Source organism: Nematolebias whitei, chromosome 3, assembly GCF_014905685.2.
Source record: "Nematolebias whitei isolate Nwh7 chromosome 3, NemWhi1, whole genome shotgun sequence".
Taxonomy (NCBI): domain Eukaryota; kingdom Metazoa; phylum Chordata; class Actinopteri; order Cyprinodontiformes; family Rivulidae; genus Nematolebias; species Nematolebias whitei.
The window spans coordinates 33,250,754-33,264,288 of NC_056500.1; positions in this window are offsets into that span (position 1 = coordinate 33,250,754).

The following is a 13,535-nucleotide window of genomic DNA, read 5'->3' on the forward strand; positions in this document are numbered from 1 at the left end:
GAGGTGTAGATGTCTGTGATGGTGGGGAGACTGACTCCAACAGATTTCTGTTTATCAGAGGTATGTAGAATTTACTAATGAGAAGTAAGTACTTCTTCATTGCTGGTGTTTGGCAAATGGTGTAAAAACCTTTGATAAGTTACAGGATCTGATTTTTATGGGAGAGTTTAAAATCTGTGTGACAGAACAGATGGCAGCTTATATAAACAAACAAAAAGTAACTGAAGTTTTAAGGTGTACAGGTATGCAGATGAGTATGTTCTTACTCATAAGACGTCTTTTAGAAGTTGTCCCAAATATCACAGAACCACTGTTCTGTGCTCTGCAAAGTCTGTTGTGGCAATGAAACATGGTCGGAAGAAGCTGGTTAAATTAGAACATTTTGTGCTTATTGCAAAAAAATGTTGCCATGTCAGGCCAACTGTTTCCTTTTTAATAAAAAAGGTTAATTGTTGGTTAAAACACTACCAATGTCAGCCTCCTACAATGTGGGTAAAGCAGAGTTAGAGTTTTACTCAGAGATATTAATTTTTTGTTTTGAAAAATGAGGTTACTGTGGCACATGGTGTTAAAGTACGGCAGCTGACGGGTGCAAATGCACAGCAAACAGCGAAATGCGCAGCAAACACATGTATGATGCAAACTTAAAAACAAGCAAACACAACAAAAACAAACACAAACACAAACAAAAAAAAACCCACATGCAAACACACGTTTGCACCTGTCGGCCACCGTATTAAAGTGCCTGTGACTTTATGACCACAGCTTCTAGGTTATTGTTTTTAACAGTGTAGCCATTCAACTAAACTGCTCAGGGGGCCACAGTTACTGAAAGCCAAAAGCTCAGGGGCCGGACATTCAGTAGTTATTGTCTTTAAATTTGTTTTACGGTTTAAAATCTAGTTTTATTTAAAATTGAACCCATTGGTGGGCCTGATTTGGCCCCTAGGCCACCATTTGAATAGCCCTGGTGTATTACCTTTTTCTGGAAAAACTTAATTGATCTCTACTGAGATGGTGCAAGTTTTGGAATGAAATTAATATTCCTTTCCACCACATTCATTTAAAGTCCCAGGTGATGTCTGGTTAAGGTTGTGGTGGTAGTCCCACTCATGGATACCCTCCCATGTTCTACCTTTCCAATTAAAGGTGTTGATGTTCTCTTGGGCTTTATGTAAAATCCTGGGTAACCTGGAGGTTACAGCAGTCCCCGTGATTTCTGATGGCCCAGATAACCTTTAAAAACATATCCCAGGGTGTTTCTCATGTGTGCAATTAATTACACATGCCACGGCATTGAAGAACATCAAATCAGGTACAGACGGTTATGATGATCTGGAGAACAGTTTTTTGTCAGATCACTTTTTAAACTATGAAACTTGTTCTGGCAGAAAACACACCTCATGTTTCATTTTTAGTTGAGTTAAGCACCTGATTATTTTTCAGAACAGGACAAGATTCCAGGTAGCTTAATATCCTGAGAGTATCTTATTTTAGAACAGATTCAGGAGTCTTCTCTTGCTTCCCTGTTTAAGCAGGTCATTCCAAAAGAGGAAATTGAAAACGTGCCTGACGTATATTTTTATACAGATGGTATTGTGATGGGGGCAGCATGGTGGCGCAACTGGTAGAGCTGCTGCCTCTCAGCGAGCAGGTCCCCGGTTCAAACCCCGGTCTGGGTGCCTTTCTGGGTGGAGTTTGCATGTTCTCTCCGTGCATGTGTGGGTTTTCTCTGGGTAATCCAGTTTCCTCCCACGGACCAAAAACATGCATGTTAGGCTGACTGGTAACTCTAAATTGTCCCTAGGTGTGAGTGAGAGAGTGAATGGTTTTTTGTCTCGTTTGTCTCTATCTGGCCCTGTGATGGACTTGCGACCTGTCCAGGATGTACCCCGCCCCTCACACAGTGATGGCTGGACATGGGCACCGGCGAACCCCGTGACCCAAAAGTGGAAGAAGCGGGTAAAAGATAATGGATGGATGGTATTGTGATGGATGAGTGGCATGGTGGCTCAGTTGGTAGAGCTGCTGCCTCTCAGCGAGAAGGTCGATGAATTAAATCCCGGCCAGGGGACTTTCTGACTGGAGTTTGCATGTTCTCTCTGTGCATGCGTGGGTTTTCTCCAGGTACTCCGCTTCCTCCCAGAGACCAAAAACATGCATGTTAGCCTGATTGGTAACTTTTAAATTGTCCCTAAATGTGAGTGAGAGAGTGAATGATTGTTTATCTCTATGTATCCCTGTGATGGGCTGGAGACCTGTCCAGGGTGTCCCCCACCTCTCATACAGTGACTGCTGGATATGGGCACCGGCGACCCCCGTGACCCAAAATAGAAGAAACAGGTAAAAGATAATGGATGAATGGATGGATGGATGGATGGATGGCTGGATGGATGGATGGCTGGAAGGTATTGTGATGGAAATATTTAATGTAATACTCTGCTTCCTGATACATTACATGGTCGAACATGCATTATGCTACATGTATATTATTTAACTGTATTAATTATCTTTATACTTATGTGCATAAAACACAAAACAAAATAAAATATTGAATACAAAAAAAACAATGAAGTTTAACTGCTATAACAATTTATGTAATAGAAAATAAGTAAAAAATTAGAGGACTGAAATAATAAAAGCAAAGAGAAGGACTGGACTCTTGTGATTTAGGACATGATAAAAAGATTCAGCTCTTCATCACAAAAATACCTGAGTAATAAACTTTTCACCTTTTAAAATTATATTTCAGGACTTCTGTGCAAAACTGATAAAAAGAAAAAAAATAAAGGGTGTCAAACTACCTCTGTTTTTGTGATGATTTCTCAGCAGGAGACCCATTTGGTGCAGGCAGGAAGGCAAGACTCAAAGAATATAAATCAATAATTTATTATTTACAAAATAAAGATGGCTGACGGGGCAGCAAACTTACATAAATCATGGGGCAGGACGCAGGACACAAGGAGCAGGACAGGCATCACAGTGAGACACAAAGACCAGACAATGAGGGACGCAGGCAAACAGACTTAAATACACACACACTAACAAGACTAACACAGAACACCTGTGAAACATCACAGGTGCAGACATCAGAGGGGGAACAGACAAATATGGAACACTAGAGGGAGACAGAGACCAGGGAAAGCACAACTCCTAACAGTACCTCCCCCCCAAGGACGTCCCTTGACATCTCCAAGACCCCACACCCCCAAAACGTGGGTGGGAGGAGGGGGAAAGCCAACAGGGAGGAGGGCACTAGGAAAAAAAAAAAAAAGAGACACGAGTGGAATGAAGAACTGGACAGGGTAAACTAGGGGCAAGGTTCAACACATGGAAACAAAAGGAGGTCAGAGTTCAGGTAGGGAACTGTGAGATTGTCCAAAAAGCAGGAAACAGGTCAGACAGGCAACCATTCACCAGGCCGGGGCCAGTCAGGCGGGTGGCCGAGAGGTTGTCCAATAGGCAGGAACAGGTCGGGCAGAGCAGGAGTGAGGACCTCAGCAGGCGGATCAGCCAGAGACAAAGTGTACCATTAGTGGCTAATGCTCCAGCGACGAGTAACATCCAGCTGCAGCCTTAAGTAGGGTGGAACCTCATCAGGGAGATGACCGTCAGGTGGTGCTGATTGGTGGCCATCTTGGAGAGGAAAGCTGCAGCAGATGCTACTCTCACAGTGCCCCACCCTCAAGAATCACCTCTCTGTGACCTGAGGCCTTTTTCAGGGTGCAGCCTGAAGAAGGTTGTGATCAGACTTGGGTCAAGGATGAACGAATGGGTGATCTAGGAACGTTCCTCTGTATTATAACCCTCCCAGTTGACAAAGTCCTGGAAGCCCCTACCACGACGTCGGATGTCCAGAATGGACCTTACCTTAAAGGCCGGGTGGTTGTCAATCAGTTGGGCAGGGGGAGGGAGGTTGGTGGGCAGGCACAGAGGACTTACAGAGATGTGTTTGATTTGTGAGATGTGGAAGGTAGATGGTAAATGGACTGTACTTATATAGCACCTTTCTATCTTATTGAGATACTCAAAGCACTTTACAACACAATCTGTGTCCTCATTTACCCATTCATACAGCACTCTACTAGATCTCTACAAGGAAATTGAACAAATCATTCTAAAGAGACTAATCAGAGCTTTATCACATTCATACACCAATAGGACACACATCGGAGGCAACTAGGGGTTCAGCATCTTGCCTAGAGACACTTGGCATGTGACTGCTGGTGGATTCAAACCCCCACTCTTGCATTGGAGGACGACTGCTCCAACCACTCAGCCACAGCTGCGGTGAGGTGGATTTTTAGGGACACAGGGAGCTGGGCTTTCCCTGCAGAGGGCTTAATGATCTTGAGAACCGAGAAGGGACCAATGAAATGAGGGGCCAGTTTCCTAGGGGTGTCTTTTAAGTTAATGTTGCAGGTGGAGAGCCAAACCTTTTGGCCTACCTGATAAGAAGGCGCAGAAAAGCGATGCGGTCGGCATATTTCTTAGTCTGTGCAGCCGTGCGGAGTAGGGCAGCCTTGGTCTGACGCCAGATTCGTCGGCAGCGGCGAAAGTGGTGCTGAACTGACGGCACTATGGTGTCGTTCTTTTGGCTGGGAAACAAGGGGGGAAGATATCCAAGGGAGGCCTTGAAGGGAGACATACCTGTTGCAGCAGATTTGTGGGTGTTGTGAGCATACTTGACCCAGACCAGATGTTTGCTCTAGGCAGATGGGTTCTTCTCCGCCATGCCTCGTGTGGCCTCGAGCTCCTGGCTGGCTCATTCCATCTGGCCATTAGATTGGGGGTGATACCCTGAGGTGAGGCTGAAGGAGGCCCTCAGGGTCTTGTAGAAGCAGCGCCAGAATTGGGAGATGAATTGTGGTCCCCAGTCCGAGACCACATCAGAGGGGATACCATGGATCCTGAAAACATGTTGGACAAGGAGAAGGGTGGTCTTGAAGGCAGAGGGGAGTTTGGGAAGGGGGATAAAGTGTGCCGCCTTGGAAAACCTATCAATAACAGTAAGAATGGTGGTGTTATCATCCGATGGGGGTAGACCCGTAACGAAGTCTACGGAAATGTGGGACCATGAACGGCTGGGCATTGGAAGAAGGAGGAGGAGGCCGGCAAGGGGTTGGTTGCCAGTCTTGTTCCTGGCGCACATGGAAAAGGCTGCGACGGAGGATTTAACATCCGAGGAGAGAGTGGGCCACCAAAAGTGGGTCTTAGCTAGAGAAAGCATACGAGAGGTGCCAGGGTGATAGGACAGTTTATTTCAGTGCAGCCAGTCCAGTACCTTAGACCTTGTTGATGAAGGGACGAAGAGCGTGCCGGGTGGGCCATAACCAGGTCGGGTTAATCCTTGTTGGCCTCTCGGACCTCTCTCTCGATGAGCAAAGTGAGGGCCCCCACAATGCAGGAAGCCAGGATGATGCTGTCCTCCAGTTCAGTGATATCAGGGGGAGAAAACTGACGAGAGAGTGCATCAGGTTTAATGGTTTTAGATCCGAGCCTGAAGGTGAGAGAACAATTAGAGCGGTTAAAAAACAGTGACCAATGTGCTTGCCTGGGAGTGAGGTGTTTTGCATCCCAGAGGTAGGTCAGGTTTTTGTGATCGGTCCAGATCAGAAATGGTGTCTCGTTGCCTTCCAGCCAGTGACGCCATTCCTCCAGAGCCAGTTTGACCGCCAGTAGTTCTCTGTTGCCCACATCGTAGTTCCTCTCTGACTGTGAAAGACGACGTGAGAAGTGCATGGATGTACCTTGTTATTGCTGGGGGACCGTTGGGACAGGACTGCCCCCACTCCAGTGTCGGAAGCATCCACCTCCAGGATGAACTGCTGCTTGGGGTTTGGATGGCAGAGAATCGGGGTAGATGAAAACAATCCTTTAAGTTTCTGAAAGGCGAGGTCAGCCACAGGGTTCCACTTGAAGGCCCTAGCAGTGGAAGTGAGCTGGGACAGGGGTGCTGCCACACAACTGTAGTCCTTAATAAAGTGCCTGCAGAAATTGGCAAAGCCCAGGAAACGCTACAATTGCTTCCTGGTCTCAGGAACAGGCCAATCCACAACAGCACAGGTCTTTTCAGGGTCGGTTTAACAACGGCCCTTCTCAAAGATAAAACCCAAAAAGGAGACGTGGGCACATGGAATTCACATTTCTCGCCTTTAACAAAGAACTTATTCTCGTAGAGTTGTTGAAGAGCAGTACAAACGTGTCTGGTGTTCGGCTTCATTGTGGGAATAAATGAGTATGTCATCCAAGTAAACAAATACAAAGTCCCCAATAAAGTCTCTTAGTACATTGTTAATGAGAGCCTGGAAAACAGCTGGGGCATTAGTTATTCCAAAGGGCATTACAAGATATTCGAAGTGGCCGAGTGGTGTCCTGAACACTGTTTTCCACTTGTCACCTTCTTTAATATGGACCAAGTGATAAGCATTTCTAAGGTCAAGTTTGGAGAATATGGTTGCAGATTGGAGTTGCTCCTGAAGAGAATCAATTAAGGGCAAAGGGTATTTGTTTTTGACTGTGATATTATTTAAACCACAGTAGTCAATGCAGGGTCTCAGGGTCTTGTCTTTGTTAGAGACAAAGACAAACCCTGCCCCCAGAGGTGAAGTGGAAGGGCATATAATACCGGAGTCTAAGGACTTATTAATATATTTAGTCATGCTCTCTCTTTCTGGACCAGAGAAATTATATAGCCAACTAGTGGGGAGAGGTGCGCCATGCAGCAACTCAATAGCACAATCATACAGTTGGTGAGGTGGAAGGGATAAGGCCCTCGTTTTATGGAACACGGGGCGAGGTCCTGATAAACCAGGGGAACGTTAGAAAAATCCATCTCCTCATTAGGAGGTTCAGGACTCAAGTGAGTAGAGATGGCAGATCAGAGACTATGTTTAAGACATCTGTTACTCCAACCCTCCATACGACCAAGCTCCCAGTTGATGTTGGGGTTATGCTCTCTGAGCCAGGGATAACCGAGGATCAACTGAGGTCTAGGGGAGTCGAGCACAAAGAAACTAGATGTTTCGTGATGATTACCAGATATTATGAAGTGAATATCTGTGGTTTTGAGGTGAATATGGACCAACGTGTCACCTGTAATACTGGTGAAGAAACAATGGAGGGATCTCTCAGGTAGGGAGAGAATATTTATTAACCAGATCTGAACTGATCAAATTTTGCTCTGCGCCAGAATTGATTAAGGCGGAAACGGGCAGACGTTTCTGGCCAATTAATAGGATTGTGGGTAATTCAAGTCGAGCTGGGGGAGAAAGAGTGGAGGTACCCACCAGTATCTCCCTTTTTACTGGTGGGTGTTTTTGTTTCCCCACAGTGGGCACTTGGCGAGGAAGTGGCCTGGAGTACCACAATAAATGCAGGAATTAGAATTCATTCATCTTAGACTCTCCTCAGGAGAGAGGCGAGTGTGATTTACCTGCATGGGCTCAGGATTGGGTAATGTAGGAGACTGTACAGGTGGACCAGAACAAGGACTTTTAAACCCACAAGTGTCAGGCGCCTGGGACTTGGAGTAAAGAGTTGAGGGTTTGTATGTGTGATGCTCACCTAGTGATGTAGTGAGTCTGTAAGAGGGGCAATTGTAGGAGTTGTAGTCCTTCTCTCTCCGGCGCTCCCAGAAACGCTCGTCAATGGCGACGACTAGATGCACAAGCTCGTCGAACCCTTCTGGTTCGTCCCAAGCGGCGATTTGGTCCTTAATAATTTCAGTCAGGGAGTTCAAAAAAGTACCTGATCGGCTGTGGCTGAGTGGTTAGAGCAGTTGTCCTCCAATGCAAGAGTTGGGGGTTCAAATCCACCAGCAGTCACATGTCGAAATGTCCCTGGGCAAGACACTGAACCCCTCATTGCTTCTGATGTGTGTCCCATCGATGTATGAATGTGATAAAGCTTTGATTAGTCTCTTTAGAATGATTTGTTCTATTAGCTTTGTAGAGATCTAGTAGAGTTCTGTATGAATGGGTAAATGAGGGCACAGATTGTAGTGTAAAACCCTATGAGTATCTGGATAAGACAGAAAGGCGCTATATATGTACAGTCCATTTACAGTCCATTTACCTTGTAAGGCAGGTTCATTCTAAGTCATCTGGGCTGCAAGGATGCGGAACTCAAGGGCGTGTTCTGCAAAAGGTTGTCGCCCCTGAAGTAATCCTAGGAGCCGTTTTACGGCATTGGGTTCCCACAGGGGACGGTTGAAAATCCTACGAAACTCTTTCAAAAATAGTTCAAAAGGGACAGACTCCAGTTCACAGGAGTGTAAATATGAAATGGCCCACCTGAGAGCGTCGCCCTTGAGTTGAATGGCAAAGTAGATGATCTTGGCGAAACTTGTAGCGTAGAGGTGGGGAGCTCCCTTGAATACCAGTTTACACTGGAGAAGGAATCCCCCCGCAGTGGGGAGGGTTTCCTGAGTAGTATTCAGAGGGTTTAACCATTACCTGCTGAGACGAGGTGTCGGAGACAAGTTCCGTCCTGGGAGGACTCGACGTTGGAGAAGAGGAGGAAGCTGCACGAGGAGAAGAGGTGTGTTTTTGATTTATGGAGAAGACCATACCTCTGAGCTCCTGCATGTTCTTCTGGGAGGTTAACTGTTGAGTGAGGACTTGTGGGAGCATATCCTCCAATTTGCTAATGCGCTCCACCTGGAAAGAGGAAGCCTGCTCGTCCATGGTCTCGTTCTGGGTCTTATTTGGCTGAAGCATTTCTGTTACGACACGGGGAATCCAGAGTGATACGAGACCAGGAAAAGGAGGCGAGATTCAGAAATACAAATTGACAGTGTTTATTTATGTACAGTGAAAAGCCCTCGAACAGCTGGAGCCCTGAGGAAGAAGGAGAGGGTCAGGTAGTTCTGGCTGGAGAATAGAAGGGGTTGATATTGATCCAATGGTTCTGTCTTACAGTTTTGGAGGATGGTCAAGGGGGATCCAAACAGGGCTCCAGGAGTGAAGGCGAACAGGCGTGTGGCTGGAAGGCAAGGCATGAGGAACCAGGAGAGGGACCGAAGGGGAGCCAAGGCACGACAGGAACCAAGGAGTGGAAATGAAGCAGGACCAAGGTACCACAGGAACCAAGGAGTGGGACCGAAGGAGGACCAAGGCACGACAGGATCCAAGGAGGCAGGTAAGCTGTAACCATAAGAGAAGGTTTTAGCATTTTGCACGAGAGACAAACACAGGTCAGAGACAAAGAGTACCATTAGTGGCTAATGCTTCGGCAACGAGTAACATCCAGCTGCAGCCTTAAGTAAGGTGGAACCTCATCAAGGGGATGACCATCAGGTGGTGCTGATTGGCGACCATTTTGGAGAGGAAAGTTGCAGCAGATGGTACTCTCACACTTCCACCTGCGTAAAATCACTAAAATTAGAAACATCTTATCTAAAAATGATGCTGAAAACCTGGTTCATGCATTTGTCACATTGACTATTGCAATGGTTTATTATTTGGGTGTCCAAATACTTCTTTAAAACATCTTCAGTTAATCCAAAATGCTGCTGCCAGAGTCTTAACTGGAGTTAATAGGAGAGATCATATCTATCCAGCTTTAGTTTCTCTCCATTGGCTCCTTGTCAAATCCAGAATTTAATTCAAAATCTTACAAAGTACTTCTACCTTACAAAGCTTTCAACAACCTAGCTCCATCTTATATTACATATCTTGTTGTTCCATATTTTCCTAACAGAGCACTTCACTCTCAGAGTGCAGGTTTACTTGTGGTTCCTAGAGTTTCCAAAACCAGAATGGGAGGCAGAGCTTTCAGTTATCAGGCTCCTCTCTTGTGGAACCAACTTCCAGTTTCTGTCTGTGAGGTTGACCCATTGTCCAGTTTTAAGACTAGTTAAGACTTTCCTTTTTGATAAATCCTTTAGTAAGTGTTGGCTTGGGTTTCCTGAGCTATCCCTTAGTTATGCTGCTATAGGCTTAGACTGTTTAAGGACAAACTGACCACATCTTTTCACTATACTACTGTCTTTACTTACTCTGCTCAAACTGTTTTGTATTTGTAATTATTTTTTCTATCCTTGACAGGTGTTTTTGTCTTTCAGGTTCACCTTCACCTATATCTGGACCTGCCATTCTGTGTTCGTTTGTCTCTCCTTCCTGTTCTCTCAAACCCAGCTGGACAATATACAGCTGGGCTGGACAATAATTCAATATCGGTATATGTTGTGATAAATTTTTATTCAATAATGGTGATATGAATTTTAAGCACATTTTTGATATTTCTATATGATTACAGAATTTCACCGACACATTTCTTTTTCTGTTCGGGTTGAAGCAGCCGCTTCAGTTTCAACCCGGACAGAAAAAGGTGCGACACAACTACGTAAGTGCGTGATGACGTAGATGTTATGCAGAGCTCAAGTCCAGAAGGTGTTAGTGGTAGCAGGCTAGGCTAGGCTAATCTCCAATGTGAGTTAAGTTTTTGCTTCAAAATGTGTGCCCATGACCATCAGAATGTGACTGAACAAGCGTTCACAAGCGAAGAGAAAGCAGATGACACAAGTGATAAGAGAGGAAAAACTAAATTGGCGGTGTGGATGTGGTTCGGCTTTCTAAGATCCGATAAATTGCAGGTTTTAGTGTGCTGCAAAATGTGCCGGACAGTCGATCCAACTAGCAGTGGGAACACATCTAACTTGTTTCATCTGAAGAGTTTCCACTTGATAGAATATGCTGAATCACAAGATGAAGCACAATAAAGTTTGAGCCAACGTGTCCCTGAAACAATGCCCCCAGCTGTATCAAAAGAGAAACCCATGCAGCAAACGCAGAAGTTTGCTGCATGGGTTGTTAGGTTATGTTGTTGTTTAAAGTTAAAACAATTAATATTGACAAAGTTGAGTTTTATTTTGATGGTGATTTCAAATTTTTTGAAGGCTAAATACAATGGGGGGAGTGGTGGAGCAGAGGCTAGAGAAGGTGGGTCTGTGATCGGAAGATCGCCGGTTCATGTGTCCAGCTTCAATAGTATGCATCAATTTCTATACCAAAGTTAAACTTAAACTAAGAAGAAAAAAACATGATGGACTTTCCCGTAGAGAGATAAATGAGCGAAAGCACATATACAGTACAAAGGTTTGTCAGAAGCTTGGCTCAGGCCTTGTATTTATGATTTGTGTAGATGCAGCAGTTTCATAGACAGTCCAATATTAAGGGAACAAGGTAGCTGTGTGTGTGTGTGTATAGATACATTGAATGCAGGCATACTGTAGTTTTGCTGCTGCTGTCAAAAAAGCAGATTGATGTAACTTTTCCTCTTTTTCGTTGTGGTGCAGCTTCTCTGCTCTTTCCTCTCTTGTTCATTCTCTGCTGTGTGACTGAGGTGAAGCCAGATGAGTTGCTATGTTAGAGGGAAAGCAGAAGTGAGGGAGATAAAGCTTTATTTCTCAGTGAATGTGGAGTATTTTTCTCTTTTCATCAGCCACAGTGGCACCAAACCCTCCTCTACTCCCCACACTCCAAATCTATCTTATGGCTTACATTTCTCTCTCTCTCTCAATCTGTCCAGTAGGACAGATTGAGAGTATTATTTATTTTTTCACTGAGTTTCTTCTTCTACACTGTGATACTGAAGATCCCACATCGCTACTTTTTTCGAGATAAATTTAAAAACATTTTTCTACAGCTGCACTCAACACCTCAGCTCCATTTTCAACAGATCTGCTTTTGCCCCTCGGTCTCACATGCTCTTTCTCTTCTCCATTTTTTCCCAAGGCAGTGGTTCTCACTTGAACGCTGACATCAGATAGCCTCCCTCCAGCAGTCCACTCCTCTGGGAGGGATTTGCATTTTATTTGCATCTCATGACAGATTTAATAGAGCAAACTGTGCTTCATCCTGAGTGAAAATGATGAGGGAGGAGAGGAAAAGTGAAAATAGCCGGGGAGAATCACTACTGGTGACTGGATGTGCCTTCAAGCAGCTGTTACTGTGTCTCCCCCATATTATACTCAGCTGATGTGGCTCTGCAATTAACCATCTTCTTCTAATGTAAATATACCTACACCTAACAGAGAGATGAATACTTCAGGTTTTGTTTATAATAATGTATAATACTTACATAAACCACAGCTATTTACAAAAATGCCAAAATGTTTACTCAATATTTTAAAGTCCTAAATGATAATAGTGTGTGGTTTTTGACATACTGTACATATTATATGGTTTGCTTTTAAATGCCTTTATAATAAGACAAAGACAACCTGGAGTTAATTGAAGGTGTCACACTTGAGCTGCCTATGGCTGTATAGTTCTTATATTGTCCTCTCACATGGGAAATTGTCTATGAACGTTTTGTAATCTTCTGTGGGTCCAGAAGTATTGTTATTGAATACTAAAATGCTATTTGACACATCAGATTAAAGGCAATTTACTGATCCTTTTTTCTAAAGAATGTAAAACAAAGTATATTTACTTAAGATATGTGAGATTAGTACATGGGTAATTAAACCAGTTAATCATTGTACACTCACCTGCCACTTTATTAGGTAAACCTAGTTGGATGTAGGCAGCACGGTGGCACAACTGGTAGAGCTGCTGCCTCTCAGCGAGCAGGTCCTTGGTTCAAACCCCGGTCCAGGGGCCTTTCTGGGTGGAGTTTGCATGTTCTCTCCGTGCATGCGTGGGTTTTTTCCGGGTGCTCCGGTTTCCTCCCACAGACCAAAAATATGCATGTTAGGCTGTTTGGTAACTCTAAATTGTCCCTAGGTGTGAGTGAGAGAGTGAATGGTTGTCTGTCTCTATGTGGCCCTGTGATGGACTTGCGACCCGTCCAGGGTGTACCCCGCCCCTCGCACAGTGATTGCTGGACATGGGCACCAGTGACCCCCGTGACCCAAAATGGAATAAACGGGTAAAGATAATGGATGGATGGATGGATAGTTGGATGTACTTTAGCTTTCAGAGCTGATGTAATTTTTTGCAGCATACAGAAGCTTCAGCACTTCTTGAAAACATTCCTCACAGATTGTGGTCTACATAACAGCACCATGCAGTTCCTACAGATTTGTCAGCTGCAGAGCCAAATCCCAAAGGTGCTCATCCCAAAGGTGCTCATCCCAAAGGTGCTCAATCAGATTGAGATCTGGTGGCTGTGGATTCTAGTGACTCCAGACTTGGCAATATTTCTCCAAGCTTTTATTGTTCACTTTTGGTAAGCCTATGTGACGCCTCAGTTTCCTGTTCTTAGCTGTCAGAAGCAGCTTCTGCTTCTAAGTTGGATGTTCAGAGATAGTATTCTGCAGAACTTGGTTGGAACAAGTGGCTATTTGAGTTACTGTTACTTTTCTACCATCTTGAACCAATCTGTCCATTCTCTGAGATCAACAAGGCCCTTTCATCCATACAAATGCCTCTATCGTATATATCCATCCATCCATCCATCCATCCATCCATACATCCATACATCCATACATCCATACATATATACATACATACTTTGTACATACATACTTTGTACATACATACATACATACATACATACATACATACATACATACATACATACATACA